This window comes from Poeciliopsis prolifica, unplaced genomic scaffold, assembly GCF_027474105.1.
Source record: "Poeciliopsis prolifica strain line A6 unplaced genomic scaffold, Auburn_PproV2 SCAFFOLD123, whole genome shotgun sequence".
NCBI lineage: Eukaryota > Metazoa > Chordata > Actinopteri > Cyprinodontiformes > Poeciliidae > Poeciliopsis > Poeciliopsis prolifica.
This window is the reverse complement of record NW_026562498.1, coordinates 70084-91505: the sequence shown is the minus strand read 5'-3', so window position 1 is coordinate 91505 and position 21422 is coordinate 70084. Positions and strand designations below refer to the sequence as shown.

The following is a 21422-nucleotide window of genomic DNA, read 5'->3' as shown; positions in this document are numbered from 1 at the left end:
GGAGCTCCGTCGGTGCGGCTCCGTTCCTGTCGATCCGGCTCCGGGTTTTCTTTCCCCCTGCTTTAGATCAATGGCTCCAGGCTCTGCCAGGCTCTCTCTCTCTCTCTCTCTCTCTCTCTCTCTCTCTCTCTCTCTCTCTCTCTCTCTCTCTCTCTCTCTCTCTCCAGCTGGATGTGTCTGAAGGAAAGAGAGAGGGTCTTCCTCCCTCCTCCTCCTCCTCTTCCTCTCCTGGCGACCCGCTCCGCCGGTCCTGGCCGGCAGACGGAGCAGACCTCCGGGAAGGCAGCGCGGACCGGATCGCGGCGCTGATCTGGAATGATGGAGAGTCTGCCCTCTTAGTTTCTGGAACTTCCTCTCCCTCTGAAATAACGCAGGAAAACTGATTCCTCTGCTGGAATTTGATTCTTTCTTTCTGTTCTTTTTTTTTGGAGGAGATCAGAGGGTTTTGCCTCCTGTTCCTCCTCCAGCCTCTTCATGGTTTCCACCTGACAGCTGGATTCTGCAGGATTTTTGGGGAAGTGAGTGGGATTGTGGGGCGAACCGTGTGGATTTGGGAGCGTCTCTCCTGAACTCAGAGGGACCGGATGGGCAGCATGGAGCTGGGCAGCATGGAGCTGGGCAGCATGGAGCTGGGCGCTGGGATGTACTGGGAATGTTTGGAGGCTGCTGAGGATGAGGAGGATCTACCTGCTGCTGCTCTGGCTGCTGGGAGCGCACAGCTCAGCCCAGGGTGAGGGAACCCCACCGTGTGTGTGTGTGTGTGTGTGTGTGTGTGTGTGTGTGTGTGTGTGTGTGTGTTGTGTGTGTGTGTGTGTGTGTGAGCCCAGGTCCGGCTGGTTCTGCTGGGATGTGTGTGGGTTTATTGCTTCTGTGCTTTCATTCCTGGATCTTTGGCTCCTGGTTTGTTTCTTGCTGTTGCTGTTTGTCAGCCTGACAGGTTGGTGTCAAACAGCCGGTGCCGGTTCTGACCGAGTCGGCCTGTTTGGACCGGGCGTGCTGATCCGTCTGCAGCAGCTCTGATTGATCTGAGTCCTGGGCCTGGTTCTGGGGGTTTGGTTCTGGAATCCAGGTCCGGATCGGGTTTGGTTCTGGCTGTTTAATCTCCCATCTAATCTGGATTAAAGTCCTAAAATGTTTCTCCGCCTGGTTGAAGCTCCACCTGTGGATGACGGTGTTCAGGTTTGATTTAAACATTTTGTCCTTTTTCACGTCACCAGTGGGGAACACGCTGCCGCTAACAGCAACGCTAACAGGAACGCTAACAGCAACGCTAACGTTCAGCTAAAGTCTTTAGCTAACTCTAAAAGCATTTAGTGCACTTTGCTTCTGCGCTAATTTCACCAAATAAATTCTAAAATCTAATTTTCTTGGTTGTTCATGAAACTTTGAGTTGAATAAAGTTTGACATCAGTGATAAGTTTTAGTTATAACTGTTACCAAAAGAAGCGTCATGTTTATATTTATGCTCTTATTTTGAAGTAGCAGAAGTTCAAACAACACATTTTTTTATCCAAATAACTTTGTTTAGAATAAAAACATGTAGAGAACAAGATATAAATATAAGGTAATTATATGTTGTTTGTTAGTTTTGTTTTTGTCTTATTTTAACTTTAATAAAATGTTTGTTCTAGAAAACTAGAACAGAAATGTTTGGTCAGATTTTCACTTTTTGAAGTGTAAATTAGTGCTGCAGTGTTTGAAGAGCAGATATTATTTAGATTTAAGTTAGCCAACATAGCATCTACTAAATGCTATGTTAGCATAGCACTTTAGCATTATCGATTCATGATTAGCGCTTTAGCTTCGCTATTCCATCCAATGTGTTAAATATCAATAAATACAAATTTGACCATATCGAAATAAAATATTTAAAAATATATTGACATGTGTGATATTAGAACTAAATATCTGCATATTTAATAAATAAGTCCATGTTTTGTGTTTATTGTAGGTGGAAGTGAATAAATCAGGTCTTTGTAGCAGTGAGTGGTTCTGCTGCTGCTTGTTGCTCCTGTGGAGATGAAACCTCTTCAGGTTTGTGTGTAAAATATCTATAAACACGACTTCATAATGGAGGAATATTGTTTCTAATGACTGAAGAACCGGATCTGAGCTCAGCTCTCCGGGCCTCCTGCTGTCAATGAGCCGCAGCTACAGCCTTTAATTAGGCTAATTGATGGTGAGAGCCATGCTGCAGCTGCTGCTGCTGGAGCTGATGCTGCTGCTGCAGCTGCTGCTGCTGCTGCAGCTGCTGCTGGAGCTGCTGTTGGTGCTGCTGCTGGAGCTGCTGCTGCAGTTGCTGGAGCTGCTGCTGCTGCTGGTGATGCTGCAGCTGCTGGTGATGCTGCAGCTGCTGCTGCAGTTGCTGGAGCTGCTGCTGGAGCTGCTGCTGGAGCTGCTGCTGCTGCTGCTGGAGCTGATGCTGCTGCAGTTGCTGGAGCTGCTGCTGCTGGAGCTGCTGCTGGTGATGCTGCAGCTGCTGCTGCTGCTGCAGCTGCTGGAGCTGCTGCTGCAGTTGCTGGAGCTGCTGCTGCTGGAGCTGATGCTGCTGCAGCTGCTGGAGCTGCTGCTGCTGGAGCTGATGCTGCAGCTGCTGCTGCTGCTGCTGGAGCTGATATTTTAAATAAGCAAATTAACTCACATTTGCCTATAATGCAGTGACATTATTCCTTTAGTGAACGATTCCTCGTTTCCTCATCTTCCGCTAAAAATACTTCTAAGATCAACATGATGTTAAATTAAATCATGAAACTTTTCCTGCGGCTTCATTTATGTCTTTGGCTTTTGAAGATCATTTGATCAAACATTGTTTCTGCTCTTGCTTCACTCCACTGAATCTGTTTGGTTAGTAAATGATCAGATCAGATTTTTCCAGTTGGGGTTTTTGGATCTTCGCTGCGTTTTGTGAGTCTTTGGTTCGGTGGTTTGAATCTGGTGACCCTGGTGGTCATTAATTGGATCCTGCAGGTTTTCCTTCCTGTTGATTCTGTAGTTATAATTGCTGCTTTCTGTCTTTATCTCTTCCAACATTCTGCTTCCTTCTGGAAGTTTCTCCTCTGCTGATTCAACGTTTAAGCCAATAAATGCAGACTTACACAGTTTTCCAGTCAAAATTAAATGTTTTAGAGGTTTTTTGCATTTTCTGGTTTCACCACAAAGTAAAGAGAATGAGTGGATGAAAACCGAGTTTTCCAGGCTGCAGGTTTTCTGTCCTGGATGCTGCAGCTGAATGATGATGCATGGAGAGGCGGATGGAGTGAAAGCAGGTGAATGCATCATGTTTGTTGCTGCTGTTTCCTGTCATTATTCCCGCTGAGCTTTAACCTCAATGATTCCTCATTAATCGCAGATCGTCTGGAATCAGAATCAGGCTGGAACACTTCGCTCCAATCTGATGGTCAAAAATGAGTTCAAAACGATAAACATCTGCAGTTCAGTTCATAAATCTATTTATTCAATAATTTAGCAGGAAAAATGGCTTTGAATTGAAATAGTTTTTTATTGGTTGAAATGTGATTAACTCAAACATTTGAATCAAATCCCTCAGTTACTATTAGTAACATCTGACTTGTCACTTCCTGGTTCCTCCAGACTAGTTTTAGTGCCGCAGCAGCAGCAGCAGCTGCAACAGCAGCAGCTTCAGCAGCAGCAGAAGCACCAGCAGCTGCAACAGCTGCAGCTGCAGCAGCAGAAGCACCAGCAGCTGCAACAGCTGCAGCAGCTGCAGCAGCAGCAGCAGCTTCTCTTTGTTGCCTCCAATTTGCTGACATGAAACCTTCCAGTCGCCTCATTCTGGAGGAACGTCTGCAGGTTCTGGTCACTCTAACCAGGCAGGTTTTTAGTCTGGATTTAAAAGAACTCAGTGTTTCGGCAGTCTTGCAGTTTTCTGGAAGTTTGTTCCAGATTTGTGGTGAACAGAAGCTGAAAGTTGGTTCTCCATGTTTGGACGTGCCGCTCTGGAACAGAAGGCTGCTTTTGGAACCGTCTTTATGTGTCTCTGAAGGTCCAGCGTTCATCCTGATCTCTGGTTCCAGCTGTGTCGACTGGACGGTTCTGTTGGGTGAGACGGGAAAACGGAGCTGAATATTCCAGGCTTTGCGGCGTTGTTTCCGTTTTGGTCTTGGGATTGTGTCTGAAAGCCTGAATCCTTGTGGGAACGTGAGTCTAATAGTTTAAGAGGTTTTATTGGAGGTGGCGGTGAGCAGGCGGCTCGTGGGGATCATAAACGTCGGCGTTAACTTTTAGTCCGATCCATCAGGAGCTGCTGGTCGGCCGCAGCCGGGCCCTCAGGCCCGGGTTAAACAAACACTTTAAGGCCATAAAGGAGCAGGATTATCCTCCGGCTGCAGCGCTGCTATTTATAACGGAGTTGCTGCTGCTTTCAAGGTGCTTCTCGCTTTAAACAAGCTGCAGATTGACAAGGAAAAGGCTTTTTGTGCTGCATGCAGGGACTTCCAGTCGTTCACAGCCGACGTTTTGCTGCTCAGACAGTTTAGAGGCGGATGGATGAGGAGGAGCTGCGCTCTGTGATTCAGGATCTGAAAACGCCTGCATCATGTTCAGCTACAGGAAGCAGTTTCCCCTGACTTCCTGTTAATGGCGCCGCTCCGCTCCTCCAGCTCAGATCTGCAGAACCGAATCTGTTCTGCCTGGAGAAAAGCTTCATGCTCAGATTCTGCTTCCTGTTGACCATTAATCCTCACTGCGAGTTAACAGGATCACTGAAATAAATCTCAACTAGTTTAGTTATTGATTCACCATTCAGACGTTTTTCACCCAACTTTATAAAAACCCCAGAAATGATCAAACGTCCAGTTAAGAAATACTTTTACTGCATCTTAGGCCATAAAATGTTTATTTTTTTAATTAAAAAGAATTGTTTGTATTTTTAAAGCGTTTCTACTGCATCAAACAAACAAATGGTTTAAATGAAAAATGTGCAAATATTTTAAATCCAATGAATCAATAAATCATCAGAATAATCAAATAATCTCTTTATTCTCTGCTGTTTGGATCTTAAGCTGCTAGCATGAGGCTAACAGTTAGAGGCCTCCTCACAGCCGTTGTAACACCGTCTGCTACAGCTTCACCATCAATGACTATTGGCAGATTTTTGGATGATATGAGTTATGACAGCATTAATTTGCTCTGTGCTTCTAGAGACGTTTTCTACTCTCTGCTGCCAGAAATGTGATGAATAGAAATCATGAGTTTACATTTTATAACTCGACTGGAAAAATACAAGATGAAGTCAGAATAAATGGGATTAAGAGTCTAAAGGTTTTCAGATGAAGTGAAGTTGAATTAAATTAGATGATCATCATTCATCATAACTTGAAATATTTGACATAATCAATGAATTAGTTTCAGCTGAAGCAGCAGATTCCAGTTTAGTTTTGATGAAATCCTGCATCAGGTCTGCTGCAGCAGCTGCTGCAGCTCCTGCATGCACAGCTCCTGCTGCAGCCCCTGCTGCAGCTCGTGCTGCAGCTGCAGCTCCTGCCTGCACGGCTCTGGTTCCAGTTCAGCCTGTCGGTGGCAGCTGAGCTGTCGGCTGTGGATCCAGGATCAACCGGCCTCCTTCCCGTCGTCCTGCAGGTTTCGCCTCCTGCTTCCCGTTTCTGACGGTTCCTGCTTTAAATGGCGAGATGAAAGGCGAGGTGATCGATAGGTCCTGAACCGCGGCGGCGCGCGGCTCCTCCATCAGCGAGGAGCCATCGACCCGCCGCCGTCGAGCCGCTGATCAAACAGCTGCTGATGGGAGGAATTTGTAATTTTCCTGCTGATATCAAAGTATTGATCAGGAGGAGGAAGGCTGGACAGGATCAGCGTTACAGTCGGCTGCAGCCAAATCAATCATGTGATCAGTTGGATGCTAATGGAGGTGATGGAGGATGGCTGCTGCTGCAGCTGCTGCTGCTGCTGCTGATGATCCGTCTCTGACCTCTGAAAACGTTAAATGGTTTCTGGAGCGAATCTTTGGGTCGGTCCAGAAGAATCCGTCGGGTCTCAGTGACTCGTTGATCTCTGCAGCTTCAGGTTCATCCAAAGCCACAGGAAGTGAAGAGGATCCACTGCTTCACTCTTCATAAAGTCATCAGTAAATCTGTCCATTAATCGCTTAAGTTACAACTAGATTTATCGTTTTTATTTTCCTACCTAAAACTGGCTGATAAAATTCTGTTTTGGATATTTAAAGTCTCTTCCAGCTGCAGCGTTAATGTTCAGGTTCACATGCAGACGTGGTCGTCCAGCTGCACTGAGATAGAAAGTGATGTAATGTTGATCGTGTTGAGGAAACGTTCAGACGGCCTTGTGATGAATGCATTCAGACCTGCACTGATTAACAAGCTTTTATTCAACAGAGGAAACATTTACAGCATGAGAAATTTTAATCAGGAATCACATTAAAGCTAAAAGCTTAAAGCTTTTCCTTTAATAAGCAGACGTGAATAATCAGGACAGGATTCATGAGCTTTTAATCAATTTCTATGCAGGTGCATCCAGTCAGGATGAGGCAACACCAGGTTGCCATGTTTCCATGTTGCCAGGTTGCAAACGACGTTCAGACGAAACGTCGTTTCATCAGAACGTCGATTCGTCTGAACGTCGTTTCGTCTGAACGTCGTTTCGTCTGAACGTCGTTGTTTCGTCTGAACGTCGTTTTGTCTGAACGTCGTCGTTTCGTCTGAACGTGGTGGTTCTGCGTCAGGCTGCAGGTTTCTCCGCTGCGTTCCGTCACTCGGAGCCGATCCGTGGTTCCTAAGCTCGTCCTTTCTTCTTCCCAAAAGCCTTCGTGTGTTTTAATTAAATCTCTGGACGTGTTTCATTATTCAGGAGGAAAAAAGTGGCATGTGAGTAATTTACAGAGATGATTGTCCTCGGCTCTGAACATTAGGTCTTCATTTATGTCCTCCGCTCTCAGCTGTCTATATTTAACATCATCTGCTCTGCTCTGACATTTCATGCATTATTCATGCTGGGAACGCTGCGCATCACCTGCCTGCGGAGCTGCTCCTCACCTTTAAATCCTCCTCATTAAAGCTGCTGCAGGCTTTTACATTAATTAGTTTTTACTTATTCTGCCTCTGCTGGCTCCTCCTCTGCTTCTCGTTTTGGTTTGTCGGTGAAAAACCAGGATCTGAAACAACTTGCAGCCCAGCAGGTTGTTTGCTGAGCTGCAAGTTGTTTTTTGTTCCACTTTGAGTCAGAATGAGTTTTCATTCTGATTCGGTTGTTTGGTGGACGAGTCCAGCAGATCAGACCAGCAGATGGAGACGCTGGAGCCAAAACTAAACCTGTTCATTTGAGGCTGATGTTTAGACTGGAGCGGACCGTCTGACGACATGAAGTAGGCGAAAAGAGCTACAAAACCTGAACTGGATCAGTGGAGCGGCTCATACAGAAGAACCCAGAGCATCTAAAGCTCCACAGATTCGATATGTTTAGCAACTTTTGAGACCCTCTGTTGACTTGATCTAAAATAAGAGACGAGCATCAAATGTGGCGATATCAGAAAATTAAGCAAATTTATATAAAAATGTTAAAAATTAGCACAGAATCATCAAGATAGGACCTTTAAGGATCAATTTGGACAATTTATCTGCAAAGGAAATGTTGGTTTGGGGTTAATTAAACTCAAAATGAAGGTTTTGAAGTGGCCTAGTCAAAGTCCAGACTCAGATATAACTAATAATCAATTGTGGGCAAAATAAAGAAAATCAGTAGAAAACTTTAACGGGGTAAAACCTGTCAGCAGGTTGGTACTTCCTGTTCTGCTTGTGCTGGAAGGTTTTCACTGATGACGGCGTTTGTTCAATAATAATAATAATAATAATAATAATAATAATAATAATAATAATAATTATTATTATTATTATTATTATTACCTGTAGAGTTGCGCTGCAGACCTGCTGCGGTTCTGAAAACCACCCGGACCTGGTGGTTCTGAGGTCCGGTCCTGCAGCAGATAAACGGGCTGAACTGCGGCGTTTAGGCTCATGAATATTCATGAGCAGAAACCCGGAGGAGCTGCAGCAGCGGCGTCTCTGCAGCCAGATGGATTTATGGCCACTTATCAGGATTAGAGATGCAGCAGCACCGAGCGACTCCTGCTGCAGCGCCGAGACCAGCAGGACCGTCCAGAACCAACTGATCTCATGTCTGGTAGACAAACTGCCATTCAGGAAAGATCTGGTTCTGGTCTGGTTCTGGTCTGGTTCTGGTCCGGTTCTGATCTGGTTCTGGTCTGGTTCTGGTCTGGTTCTGATCTGGTTCTGGTCTGGTTCTGGTCTGGTTCTGGTCCGGTTCTGATCTGGTTCTGGTCTGGTTCTGGTCTGGTTCTGGTCCGGTTCTGGTTTGGTTCTGGTCTGGTTCTGATCGGGTTCTTGTCTGGTTCTGGTCTGGTTCTGATTTGGTTCTGATCTGGTTCTGGTCTGGTTCTGATCTGGTTCTGGTCTGGTTCTGGTCTGGTTCTGGTCTGGTTCTGATCTGGTTCTGATCTGGTTCTGGTCTGGTTCTGATCTGGTTCTGATCTGGTTCTGGTCTGGTTCTGATCTGGTTCTGGTCTGGTTCTGGTCTGGTTCTAATCCGGTTCTGGTCTGGTTCTGATCTGGTTCTGGTCTGGTTCTGATCTGGTTCTGGTCTGGTTCTGATCTGGTTCTAATCCGGTTCTGGTCTGGTTCTGGTCTCTGTTTTGTGCCTGCTTGTTGGAGCCTGACCTCTGACCTTTGCTGCAGCAGAGCTCCAGCTGTTCTCCTCCTTATTGGACCTACATCTTGCTGTCAGGCGGTTCTGCTAAATGTGGCTCAGGCAGTGGCCTAATTCAATCATTTCAGCCTGATGTTAACATCTGTCGGACCTGAAACTGATCTTGGTTTCTGGATTTTGTCCTTGGTTCTGATTGGAGGAGGGAATTTATCGTGTATCGTGAGAAATTTCAGATTTTCATGATAAATTATTGATGTTTAAAATCTTCAGCCGTGTTTATTTGACCTGGATAGTTTCGCTGTTTCATCCTGTTTGTTTAATAAAATGATCACTACATCTGATTTAATTTGTAAGTATAAATTATTACACTCTAATAATCAGATCATGTGACTTCTAAAGCAGATTGTTATAAATAGGAATGTTTTTCAGGAGGATTTGTGTTTGTGGGACTGGAATTACTGTGACACAGTCACTAGAAAATGTTTTTCATCAGCTGAATATTTCCCCGGTCTGCTGTGAAGTTAATCTGGTTAACCAGAATGAGTCCCGCCCTTTGACCTCTGAGGCGTAAAGGTCAGGAGTAAATCAACTTGACCTCAGTCCTGATCTCAGCGCCCTCAGAGGGACCTGAGCCTTGACTTTAGAACCCGACCGTCTCCACTGACCTGGAAATGTTTGTTTGTTTCAGCAGAAGGGAAATGTCAGGTTGGCTGCAGCTGCTGGCGGGCGGGCTGCAGCGTGTCCTGCTGCAGCGTGTCCTGCTGCAGCGTGTCCTGCTGCAGCGTGTCCTGCTGCAGCGTGTCCTGCTGCAGCATGTCCTGCTGCAGCGTGTCCTGCTGCAGCGTTAGCAGCTTCTGGTGTTAGCACCTTCTGGCGTTAGCAACTTCTGGCATTAGCAGCTTCTGACGTTAGCAGCTTCTGGCGTTAGCAGCTTCTGGCGTTAGCAGCTTCTGGCGTTAGCGGCTTCTGGCATTAGCAGCTTCTGGCATTAGCAGCTTCTGGCGTTAGCGGCTTCTGGCGTTAGCAGCTTCTGGCGTTAGCGGCTTCTGGCATTAGCAGCTTCTGGCGTTAGCGGCTTCTGGCGTTAGCGGCTTCCGGCGTTAGCAGCTTCCGGCGTTAGCGGCTTCCGGCGTTAGCGACGTCTGGCGTTAGCATCGCTTCGCCTGTAGGCAGCACTGCTAATGGCGCTGACGCAGCGCTCTGATTAATTAGCGACGGCTCGGTGTGAACCGGCTGCACTGTTGGATCTGCAGCCCTGAAGGGCTGATTGGGCTCAGGCTAATTTCTGGATCGCTAAATGCTAATATGCTAATGGCTTTGACATTTAAAACCCTGATTTTCTAATTATTGTCAGTTTTACCAACATGTTTGGCTCATAAAGCTGCGCTGACTGTAACCCGGCTTTGGCAGGATTCCAGCCTGATAGACGTTGAAGCTGAGTGATAATTACAGCTGCTGCTCTTTTTACCACTTCAATCTTTTTATAAATAGAGTGGAAAAAATGTTTCTTCTTCTTTGTCACATTACTGATATTAAAAAATGTGAAAATGTTTTCACACCCTAAACCTGCTTCTCCTGTGGATGACCTTTGACCCGCTCTGCTTGGATGAATTGATTTAAAATTCAGACACATTGGAGGACTTTCCAACAGGAGTGAACTTTGACTAGGCCACTTCACAATCTAGTTAGTTTTTCATCTTGCTTTAGTTCGCTTTGTTAGGTCATAATTAACGTTTCCATCGGTTGCAGTACAGCAGCCCAGATCATGACTCTGCCACCACCGTGTCGTCCTGTGGTGGTTCTGGTCCGTTTTAGATGTTTCTCTGATCTGTGGAGTTTGAAGTGGATCCAGTGTGAAGCTGATCAGAGTGTGGCTGAATCGCAGCAGCAGCTCGTTTCCGTTGGGAGTCGCTGAACGCCGCGGCCTCCTGGGATCCCAGCATGCATCTCTGCTCCTCTGATCAGCGTGGATCTGGATCCTCCCTCGTCGTTGCTGTGAATCAGGAGCTTTAAGAGCCACTTTAATTGCGGCTCCTGCAGCAGGCTGAGCCCCTCTGAGGCCCTCATTCATATTCTGCAAACATCCCTCTGCTTTGCAAGTCGTTTCATTTTTCAGCCAGACTTCCAGTCTCATTTATTAAGGCTTTTTATTTCCCCTCAGGTATGAAACAAGTGTTCAGAGGTGTGTTTTCAACGCCGGGCGCTCGTCAGCCGTCTCTGTCGCTTAAATCAGATTAAACAGACGTTTTAACACCACGACTTATTAAAAGATAAAGGATTTCCAGTCAGATAATACCAGTAATAAAACTTTCAGTGTTTAAATCAACACAGAAATCAAACTTCTTTTTATATTTTTGTCAAATGTTTTTGCTCCGACCGACTAATGAGCTCCTGCTTCTGATTGGCTGCTGGTTCCTCAGACGGATCATGTTTCTGCTTCGGTAATAAATGAACTTATTCTTCTGCCGCCGGGTCAGTTCTGCTGGTCGGGTCGTCTCATCCGACGGAACCGTTTCTGAAAATGTTTCATATTAAATCAGGAATCAGTTAGCTTTGTTGATTTGGACCATCATGAATACAGAACGAAACCCAGATGGAAAAACAGGCCGATTAAATTCCTGTAACATTAATCAGAGATGAGTTATCAATAGAGGCCCAGCGGATCAAGCATGTGGCGACAGTGGAGAGGAACCAGTCCCTGTGAACATCAGAACCATTTACTTTCTACAGTTGAATCTCATTAAATGGACTCAGATATTTTCCCTCAACAAAATAATTTGATTTGTTCCACTTTAAATGTGGAACTAAACTTTCCAAAGCTTCCATCGCATTTTATCCGACTCTTCCAGAGAAATGCGCCGCAATTCTGCAGCAGAAGAAGCCAGACGGTAAACGATGTCTGAAAACTATAAAGTCATTAAGGAAGTGGAGGAAGCTGAAGGGGGCGCTCTTCTGAGGGCTTAATGTCTCCATTAGTGGTTTCTGCAGTTCATCATAACGAACCTTTTGTCACTGATAGATTGAAGCAGAAATGATTTATCAATAATCGTTTTAATAAAAACAGAGACAAATTAGAGAAAACCTTCATTTTAATGTTATTTTCTGTCTGCTGGAGGACGGATGATACTTTAAATCCTCCTTCAGATGTTTTTCTATCTTCTATCAGGACAGACATTTGTGACTCTTAAACTTTGCTTTGGGTTGTCAGGTGGAGTGGCAGATTAACCCCGGGGGGGGGGGGCCATCGCCCTCATCAACATAACAATCAGCACTTGGTCGCCCATCTGTGCGACATGGAGCCGCTCGCCGCCCTGGCTGGGTGGCGGCAGATGTTAGGAGGGGAGGAGGTCATTGTTGGCTTTTTGACCCCCGCTCTCACAACAGATGGGGCCTCAAACACAAAGCCGGCTCCAGTAAACTGGCTCTTCCTGCCAGGAGCCCAACGCACAAAATCAGAACGACGCGACATGAGCGGACGGCGTTCAGGTGGCGCTTCGACTCAGGACACATTTTCTGCTGAACATGAAGGACGTTTTCCTCAGTCTCATGTTTCAGGAGGAAAACGTCGCTGAGAGAATCTATTGTTCACAAAAACAGTCTGGAGACTTTTAAAACTATTCAGGAACTCGTGAAGAGTCTCACCTGAAGGTTTCTGATCAGAAAACAGTTTTTATCTTAGCAGATTTGAATCCTGAAGATCCTGTTAAAAGCTTCTTACAGTCTGGAAAAGTCTGGCATTGGTTTAGGTTTTTCTTCCTCTGGATTAATTTAAAATCATTTACATTTCCAGACTTTGTTTCCTCTTGAAATGTCTCTTATGTTTTTCCTTCCTGGTTTGCTGGTTTGTGATGTAGATTCCTAGTAATCTATATTATTAATATTTTAATTGGACTGAGACATCCACGCACTAATTTAAATTAATTAATTACATAATTATTTTGACATAATGCAGTTAATCAAATGTTTTCAGGCTGGAACCTTTGAATTCGCTTGTTTCTGGTACGACTTAAATCTGACGCTCCAGCTACAAAGATGGAGGACGAAGCTGCTTCTTTCAACCCGCTGGGTTTTAATTTCTGACTCTAACTGATTGGAATCTGGAAAACAGTACTGTTGCGTTCGAGTTGTGCTAAAAGGCGTTAGCCTTTCAGACGCAATGCTAGCCTAAAATAGCATCTCCATGCTAAACATGTAGCAGCTAATGCTAACGTCGTGTCCACTGTCCAGGTTTCTAAAAAAGCTCAGTGAATGATCACAGAAACTTTTCTCCAATCTGATGGATTAAAAACTATAAATATCTTCTGCTCATATTTCTATTTATGCAATAATTTACTAGAAAAAATGACTTTTAAATTGAAAACGTTGCTCATTAGTTTATGGTTTTCCACTAAAATTGTGTTAAATAGTTAAAACATTTAGATAAAATGAACACAACTGAAACAGGAAAGTTTTCTGAAATAGAATATGTTCTAATATTTTTCTGTTTTAAATCCAGAGCGCTCTGCGGTGCTCTGGACCTTTTTCTCTCATTTTTCTCACATCAGCTGTTTTTGTTTACATTGTTTTCCATTTCAAATCACCAGAAAAAGAAGAAAAAATCTCTAAAAACCATCACTGACTTCCATCGGGATCAAAACGAAACAGAAACACAAAAACAACAAACTGCAAAAAAAGAAGAAAAGAATTGCTTCAAATCTGTTTTTTGTAACAATTTGTTTGCAGCAGCAACAAGTGGGGAGGGGTAGCGCTGCATTAATCAAACCTCTCCCTCTCCAACTGAAGGACTTTATAGTTTACTGTTGCCTCAGGATTATTGATCAATTATTAATCAATAAAAATAGAGAAGGCTAAAGTAATTTTACAGAATGATTTGGACTGAACTGATGAAGCTAATAAGAGCTTTTAATTTTTAATAACCTTCTTTGTGTGTTATTTTGTGTAGTTTCACATAAAATTTACCATTTAGGAAAAAGTGCTCTAATATTGGTGAATAATTAAAAAGTGTTAATTTCTTTATGTAGAGTGGGAAATGAAAACCAGTTTCCATCTGACTGGTTTTACTGGAGGGTTTTCTGTGTTTTGGGATAAAATCCAGATTTATTGCAGAAACGTGGGTCATGTTTATTGTTCTGCTAACACAAAGCAGCCAAACTGAGCGACGTGTGTAATATTTCCTCATAATGTGACTGTTTTTGTTATTTATGAGGATTTTTGGCGTTTTGATGAATCAGAGTTTTTACAAACCTTTGAAAACAAACAATAAAGTTATTATATTCAGGCATCAGAAGGAAAACGGCTTTCAGAACAGCTCCTGGTCGCCCCGGCGCTGCCGCCGCTGTGTGTGAAGGATTAACAGCGGAGTGTGTGAGTGGGATTATATGCTGACTGCACTTGTGTGTGTTCGAACAATAGGGGCGGGGTGACGGTTCTCCAAAATGTCCTTAAAGCGTGTTGAACCACTGTAAGACTTTAATCTGCTATAAATTATAATTTAATTAGACGGTCTGAATAAGAAAGTGCAAAGAGAGAGAGAGAGAGTGTGTGTGTGTGTGTGTGTGTGTGTGTGTGTGCTTGTTTATGTTACAGAATGAGAACCTTTGTTATTTGCTAACTTTATGGGAACCAAAGCTCCTCTTAAAGTGGCGGACTCTCAGTTTATGGATTACAGGTTTGCTTTAGAGGCTTATTGTGGATTAAGTTTAAATTTACACAAAATCAAAAGATTCCCTGCACTTCGTCCTGCTAAGAAGTGGAGGGAATCTTTACTTAAATATGAGTTTATTGCAAATTTTCAGCTAAAATAGTAAAAAAAATTTATGTTTACTTCGACCTGGAGGTGGCAGTGTTTCATATCAATGTGGCGAGAAACAAAAATTTAATTAATATATTTATGTGTCAACTTTTCTGAAAATCTCCTTTCTTCTATATGTTATGATGGAGTATTAGGAAAAAGCTAAGAAAAAAATAATCAAATAACAATAAAATCGTAATAAAATAAGAACAACCTCATAATATTACAAGAATAAAGTTGGAAAAATATTGCAAAAACATTAAAAAGTTGTTTTACTACGATAGTCAAGGAAAAGTAATAAGCTTTTATGTTATTACAAGAATAATTTAAAAATGTTGTAATAATGTGAGAATAAAGTTTTAGTTTTGCAAAAATAAAGTTGCAATGATGACAAAAGTCATAATACAAAACAATTGTGATATTACGAAGATGAAGTAGTAACATTATAACTGCTACACAAAAATGAAAAGCTGTTAAATGTTGAAATTTTGGCAATTTATAAATATGTAATTACATCATCATTTAACACATTGTAATAATGTTTTACTTTATTTTATTCATAGCCTGGCAATAATACTGTTATAAGACGTAGATTTTGGAAGAAGTTTAATGAGCAAAAAACATCACCAAATTCCTTATCAATATGAAAATCGGTAAACTAATCATTAAATCCTGGAGGAACTTTGACATAAATGAAGTCCTGATGTAAAAGTGTTTTAAAGTTTCTGTGAATCTAGAGACAGATAATTGTGATCTTCTATATTAATTTCAAGCTTTTTGCTCCTGAGTTACTGGTTGGAAGAAGATCTCAGAGGATCTCCAGCGCCTGAGAGGCAGAAGAAAGGCTTTCCACACGTCCAGGTTTTAACACGCTGCAAGTTTTTGGCCCGTCTGCGTTTGCTTTGGGGGACTTCCAGGGGCCGCAGGGGGCCCTCTGGACTCACAAAGACCCAGCAGGGCAGCAGATTTGTGGCCAGGCTGAGCGTGCCAAGCCCAGTGAATCCTCTGGAGGTTCAGAACCACCATCTGGACCCGCAAAACACACACACACACGCACGCACACACACACACTCACGCGCATACACACAAAATACCTATTGTTTCATCCTGGAGTTTAACTAAACTCCTCAGCTCTGCTCATGATAAACAGATTTAGTCAGAATTCCCTTTTTAGTTGTTTTATTGGTTTCTGTGATGAATTATTGGGACCATTTGAAACATTATGAACTCTGAGGAGAAAATCTGAAAACTCTTTACATAAAAACATAGATAGTCCCTAATGTTGAAGTTATACCACTGCAGGAACAAAACGCAATGATCAGAACTACTGCCAAAAGTCATCTCATTTATAAAGTCAGAAATCTGTAATGGAAAACGCCAGAAATGGTAAATTTAATCTGGATATGTTCCAGGTTAAATGTAGTGTAATAAGCCCCGCCCCCATGACACATTTACAGAAACTCTACCGAAGTGGGCGGAGCCAGAAGACGCCCAGGGGCGTGGCCAAGTGTGGACCCGAGCCACGCCTGCTGTTCCAACTCCTGACTTGCCACTAGAGGGCGAGTGTCTGTGTGCGATGGGTTCATAAAGTTCCTTAAGAATCAACCAGTTTTGTACCAGCGAGGCGGCGGATGGGGCAGAACTGCATAACTGGAAATGTTTAAAGGAAATGAAAATGCAGGAAATAATTTAAATCTTTTTCTTTGTACTCAAGATGTTTTTCCAGTAAATTCAGTTGTTTGATTCAGAAGGTGGTGAGGAACATGTCCTCTAATGTTTTATGGCTCCAGTTGAAAATAAATCCTATTTTTAAAGATTTTGGCCTCAGTGACACAAAGGTTTGCACCTCACTGATTCAGAGACGTCATGAACTCAGACTAAACGCATCTGGGGGATAATTAGTCATAATTACTTCTGGTGAATCAGGGAAAAGAGGAAGACATTGCGTCAGAACCGGCCTGCTGCTGTGGAGCAGAGAGGCCCGCGGCTCTGGCTCTGGTTCTTGGTTTTATCTGTAGCGCGATGACAGAAAACAATATTAAGAGAAAAACAAACAGTTTTAAATTCGTTTTATCAGCATAAACGCCTCGTAGTTCCTCGGCTGTGATTCATCTCTGCAGAGTTAAATTCATTACGGGGTAAAAAATCAGAGACAATAACTGATTCAGGCCTTTTTAGTATTTCTATGGACTTTAATTAAGACACACACTCCCGCACACACTCTCACGCGCAGTGGCTAATCCATATGGGTCTCAGATTGAGTGCTGCGTGGGTATCAGGTGTTCTGCTTCTCCTTTGTTCTCCTCATCCTTTCACTTTCTTCCCAACAAAAGGCGTTTAATGAACTGCTGCAGGACTGGCGGCCATCTTTTCTGAGCCGCAGGAAGTATCACAACGACCAATTACTGTTCCTCATGGAGCGCGCTCAGAGGCAGGACGTGTTCGCCAACCCGCCCCGGATCCCGTGACTCTGTTCACTCCAGAACAGAGTCAGTCAGTGACGGGATCCGGGGTCAACAGCTCTGCTGCTGCCCCCTACAGGCAGTGATGGTCATTACATCTCTGAGCTATTAAACTGACCTGCTCACCTTTATTAATGACACTCTGCTAATGTTTTCATAGGCCAGAAACTGTACAAAGAAACCCAACGGTTGGATAAAAACCAGAGGAAAATGAAGTTTATTGGGTAAATGTTCTGAGATTCAGTAGAAAATGGTTTTTCTTTCGGTATTGACCCGTCGTCTCGTTTTGCTCCTGTTGGTAGATCAGACATCAGCTCCTCACAACCTGACAGGAGGTCAAGGTTCAACATGTCTGTCAGAGAGGGAGACACGTCTGGGTTATCTCCATCCTCAGATCAGAGACATCAGTTATAGAAACAAAACATTTTAGATTTGACTTGATCTGAGACTCCAGGCTCGATGTGTGTTCACACCAGAACAGCTGTTCGTTTTGGACCAAAACCAGACTTTACTTTTGTCATTTGGTGCAGTTTGCTTTCACATTGAGCTTCTTTTTTTCAAATGGATTGTAATTTGAAAACAAAGACAGGTGGGTGACAAGCTTCACTCCCATTGGACAGAAATGATGGTCAAAGAGGAGGCCAACCAACATTGGTCCTGAAGTTCCTGTTGGACCATTGGTCGTTTTCTGGTTGCTTGTTTTCTGGTTGGTCGTTTTCTGGTTGGTTGTTTTCTGGTTGCTTGTTTTCTGGTTGGTCGTTTTCTGGTTGGTTGTTTTCTGGTTGCTTGTTTTCTGGTTGGTCGTTTTCTGGTTGGTTGTTTTCTGGTTGCTTGTTTTCTGTTTGGTTGTTTTCTGGTTGGTTGTTTTCTGGTTGTGCTCCGTTGAATCGTTGGTTGGTTGATTTCATTCTCTGTTCCTGTTTAGACGGCAGCAGGTGACCTTCAGTTGCATGAGGAGCCTCCTTTTCTCCTCCTCCCTCAGATCTCCGCTTTAGGCTGAATTCCTGATCAGACAGAACAACTGGGATTAAGTTTCTACCCTAATGAGTGTAAGTTCTCCCCAGAGATTACCTCCTGTTTCTTCTCCATTCATCCTTCCAGTAACGAAGCGGCGTTGCTGGCCGAGCTGAATTATTTACAGCTTTATAACAACGCCCCGCTGCGTTCTGACTTGATTTAACCTCAGATCGACACGTCCAGCAGCTACAATTACAGCCCATCCGAGAAGTGAATGAAGACGATTTAGGATCTCCTGCTGGCAGAGAAAGTCTCAAAGTTGCATTCAATAGTCCATCCATCTGGCTCATTATGCAACAATAAGTCTGAATATGCTGTAAATATACATATATATATATATATATATATATATATATATATATATATATATATATATATATATATATATATATATATATATATATATATATATATATTTTAAACAAAACTAGTAATCTGGGCCAACATTTCCAAGTCTGATTGTCAGGAAAATAGCCAAAGAGCTCAGCCTGATAAGTCTTAGTTATTAAAATAATAACTAAGACTTATCAGCACTTTTGGTTGTGAAACTGCATGTATGAAATAATCAGATAACTTCTCTCAAATATACAAGAGTTTATTTACAAAATGAAATAATTATGAAATAACTCAACTTGCCAGAATATTGTTTTTATTCCTCACACAGCAAGACTCGGTTATTAAGCATGAAATACTGACAACATGATCTACAGTCACATCAGTCTGATGTAAATATAATTAAATATTTCAAGGTTTGTGTTAAAGAGTTAGTTGCTGAGGCCAAATTAGCGCTAAGCTAATCTAGATTAGCTTAGACTTGTTTATGCAAAGCAGAAATGAAGATGAGAATCATTTGTGAAAAAGTTATGTATTAGATTAGAAATCAATAAAAATGTAGACAATTGATTTTTAATCAATTGATCAGTCACTGCAGTATAGTCTCTAATTTACTATTAGCATCTAGCTTTTAGCTATTGAAAATATGGGACACTTTAGCTCGGGTGCTAGTTCTGCGTCTATCACCCATTAGCTCTGCAACTAGCACTTGTTAGCTCTGTAACTAGCACCTGAAGGCTCGGTGGCTAGTACCTGTTAGCTCGGTGGCTAGTACCTGTTAGCTCTGTGTCTATCACCCGTTAGCTCTGTGGCTATCACCCATTAGCTCTGCAACTAGCACCTGTTAGCTCTGTAGCTAGCACCTGAAGGTTCGGTGGCTAGCACCTGTTAGCTCGGTGGCTAGTACCTGTTAGCTCTGTGTCTAGCACCCGTTAGCTCTGTGGCTAGTACCTATTAGCTCTGTGGTTAGTACCTGTTAGCTCAGTGGCTAGTACCTGTTAGCTTTGTGGCTAGTACCGTTAGCTCTGTGGCTAGTGCCCGTTAGCTCTGTGGCTAGTACCTGTCAGCTCTGTGGCTAGTACCCGTTAGCTCTGTGGCTAGCACCTGTTAGCTCTGTGGCTAGTACCTGTTAGCTCTGTGGCTAGCACCTGTTAGCTAGCTCTGTTCTGCAGGGTTGTCGGTTGTGTTTTTATGGTGTTTTTTCTCTCTCCAGTTCTGGACTGAAGATTTAGACCAGAAAGACGATTTAAATGTCAGGATCTATTTTCTGCTGAATCTTTATTTACTTCCTTTTTCTCTGGTCTCACTCAAACTTATCATCCAGCTGTTCTTTTTTCTCCAGAAATATAAAAAATGAGAATTTAAATGGTAGATATTGTGAAATATGTGAATAAAAAAGCAGCTAATTTAAAAATCCCAGTGATTTCTTATGAAAGTGTGTTTTCCTGCTTGTTGCCTCATTCCTGGCTTTCTGTGCGGAGCCAAGTTGGCGTCTGTTTAGTCGGCACAGAAAGCTGCTTATGGAGCCGAGATGCCAGAAACTGTCAGCCGGAGTCGACATGACTGATAAATATAACCCACCTGAGATAAAATACACTCACAGCTGAATAAACCCGGCTTAAAGTTATGAGTAGGTATTAATTTATGAACTCAATCAATCTGAATGATGAGGATTTAAAACTGAATTCAGCAGAACGATCCTCGGCTTTTCCTTATGAAACATGATTTCATTATTTTCTGTTCTCTTTGAGATGCAAACTGGCAGAACAAACTGTGTTGCTGAAATCAGACCCAGTTTATGGGATGGTTTTGTTAAGGAGGGACTGGAGACGAACGTTGACGGCGGCGTGATGGAGGACAGAACCGGTCCAGAATAATAAATCTGCAGCAGAGCGGCTGTAAATAACGTCTCCTCTGAAGGACGCCGGACAGGAGATGCTAATGCAGCTGCAGAGGATGGCAGCCGATCTGCTGCTGCTGCTGCTGCTGTTTATGTTAAGAGGCATCGGGAGAGTCAGGACTTCCCCGCTCAGCCGCTCCAGAACCGGACCAGAACCGACCAGATCTAAAGTGCTGATCCAACTCTGGACTAGAGCGAGTCTCACGACAGGAGTAGTGTGAGGTACACTTACCGAAACGCTTCGCCTGGCCTGGATCAGACGTAAATATTCTGATTAAAGATGATTAAATTATAAAAAACCTGTTTTTATGTACGCAGATGAAGCCAGACATTTCCATACAGCTGCTGCTCTCACCGACTGACATCAAATCAGAGCAAGTTTTCTATATTGTGACCAACAAAATGATTTCTGTTTGCAAAATGTCAGACTGAGGAGAAATGATTGTGTGAATTACTTTCCCAGGCTGCGATGAAAACGTAATAAAAGGTTCTGGTTCAGTTGGAGCCAAACATGGAAGCAGCTCTGAAATACTGATGGAAATTAACATTCATCCCTCCAATCCTGCGCTTTGATTCAACTTCAGTCCGGTTGTTTAAAACTCCGGTTCGGTTGGTAAAGTGTGAATGGTATTGACCTCTGACCTCTGACCTCTGGTCCTCCAAACCTCGGTCTGGGTTCGGTTGAAGTGAACTTTGGTTCAGTGTGAATCCATATGTGAACCAAGCGGACCAGAGACCGCTCCAACAGCAGGAAGTGGGCTACAGCGCAGGGCATTCTGGGTAAATACAATCAAAGCTAACATGCTAGCCTAGCGCTAGCAAGAGAAACGGCGCCTCCATCTTGTTTCCATCTGGTGAAGAAGGAAGCTGCTCTCAGCGTCTTCAGAGGTTTTAGTGTATATATTGACAGGATACTGTCAAAATTATTCACAACCCTGGGAACAATGAATTGTTTTTACAACTGGGCGCAGCTGATTAGCATCTGAAAAGCTTTAAATAACGCCTGAACTTTGACCCCGAATCCCAGAGGAGTAGAACAGGAGGCAGAGAGAGTCAGGAGGAGGTTAAAGCGTCTCTTCAATCCATCGTACCGGATGATAGAAGATCAAAAAACCAAACATGCGCCTGCCAACATCCCCTACTCCAACATCTGTCCAATCAGGTGGAGGTTTAAGAGGAGCAGCAAAAGCAAAGGAGGCGGATTAGGAGA

The 21422-nt window shown here is 43.3% G+C and overlaps 1 pseudogene; it reads left to right on the top strand.

Annotated features, from left to right (window-relative positions):
- The first annotated feature begins 292 nt into the window (after nucleotides 1–292).
- Nucleotides 293–21422, top strand: part of LOC129354994 (netrin receptor DCC-like) — an 87992-nt pseudogene continuing 66862 nt past the window's right edge.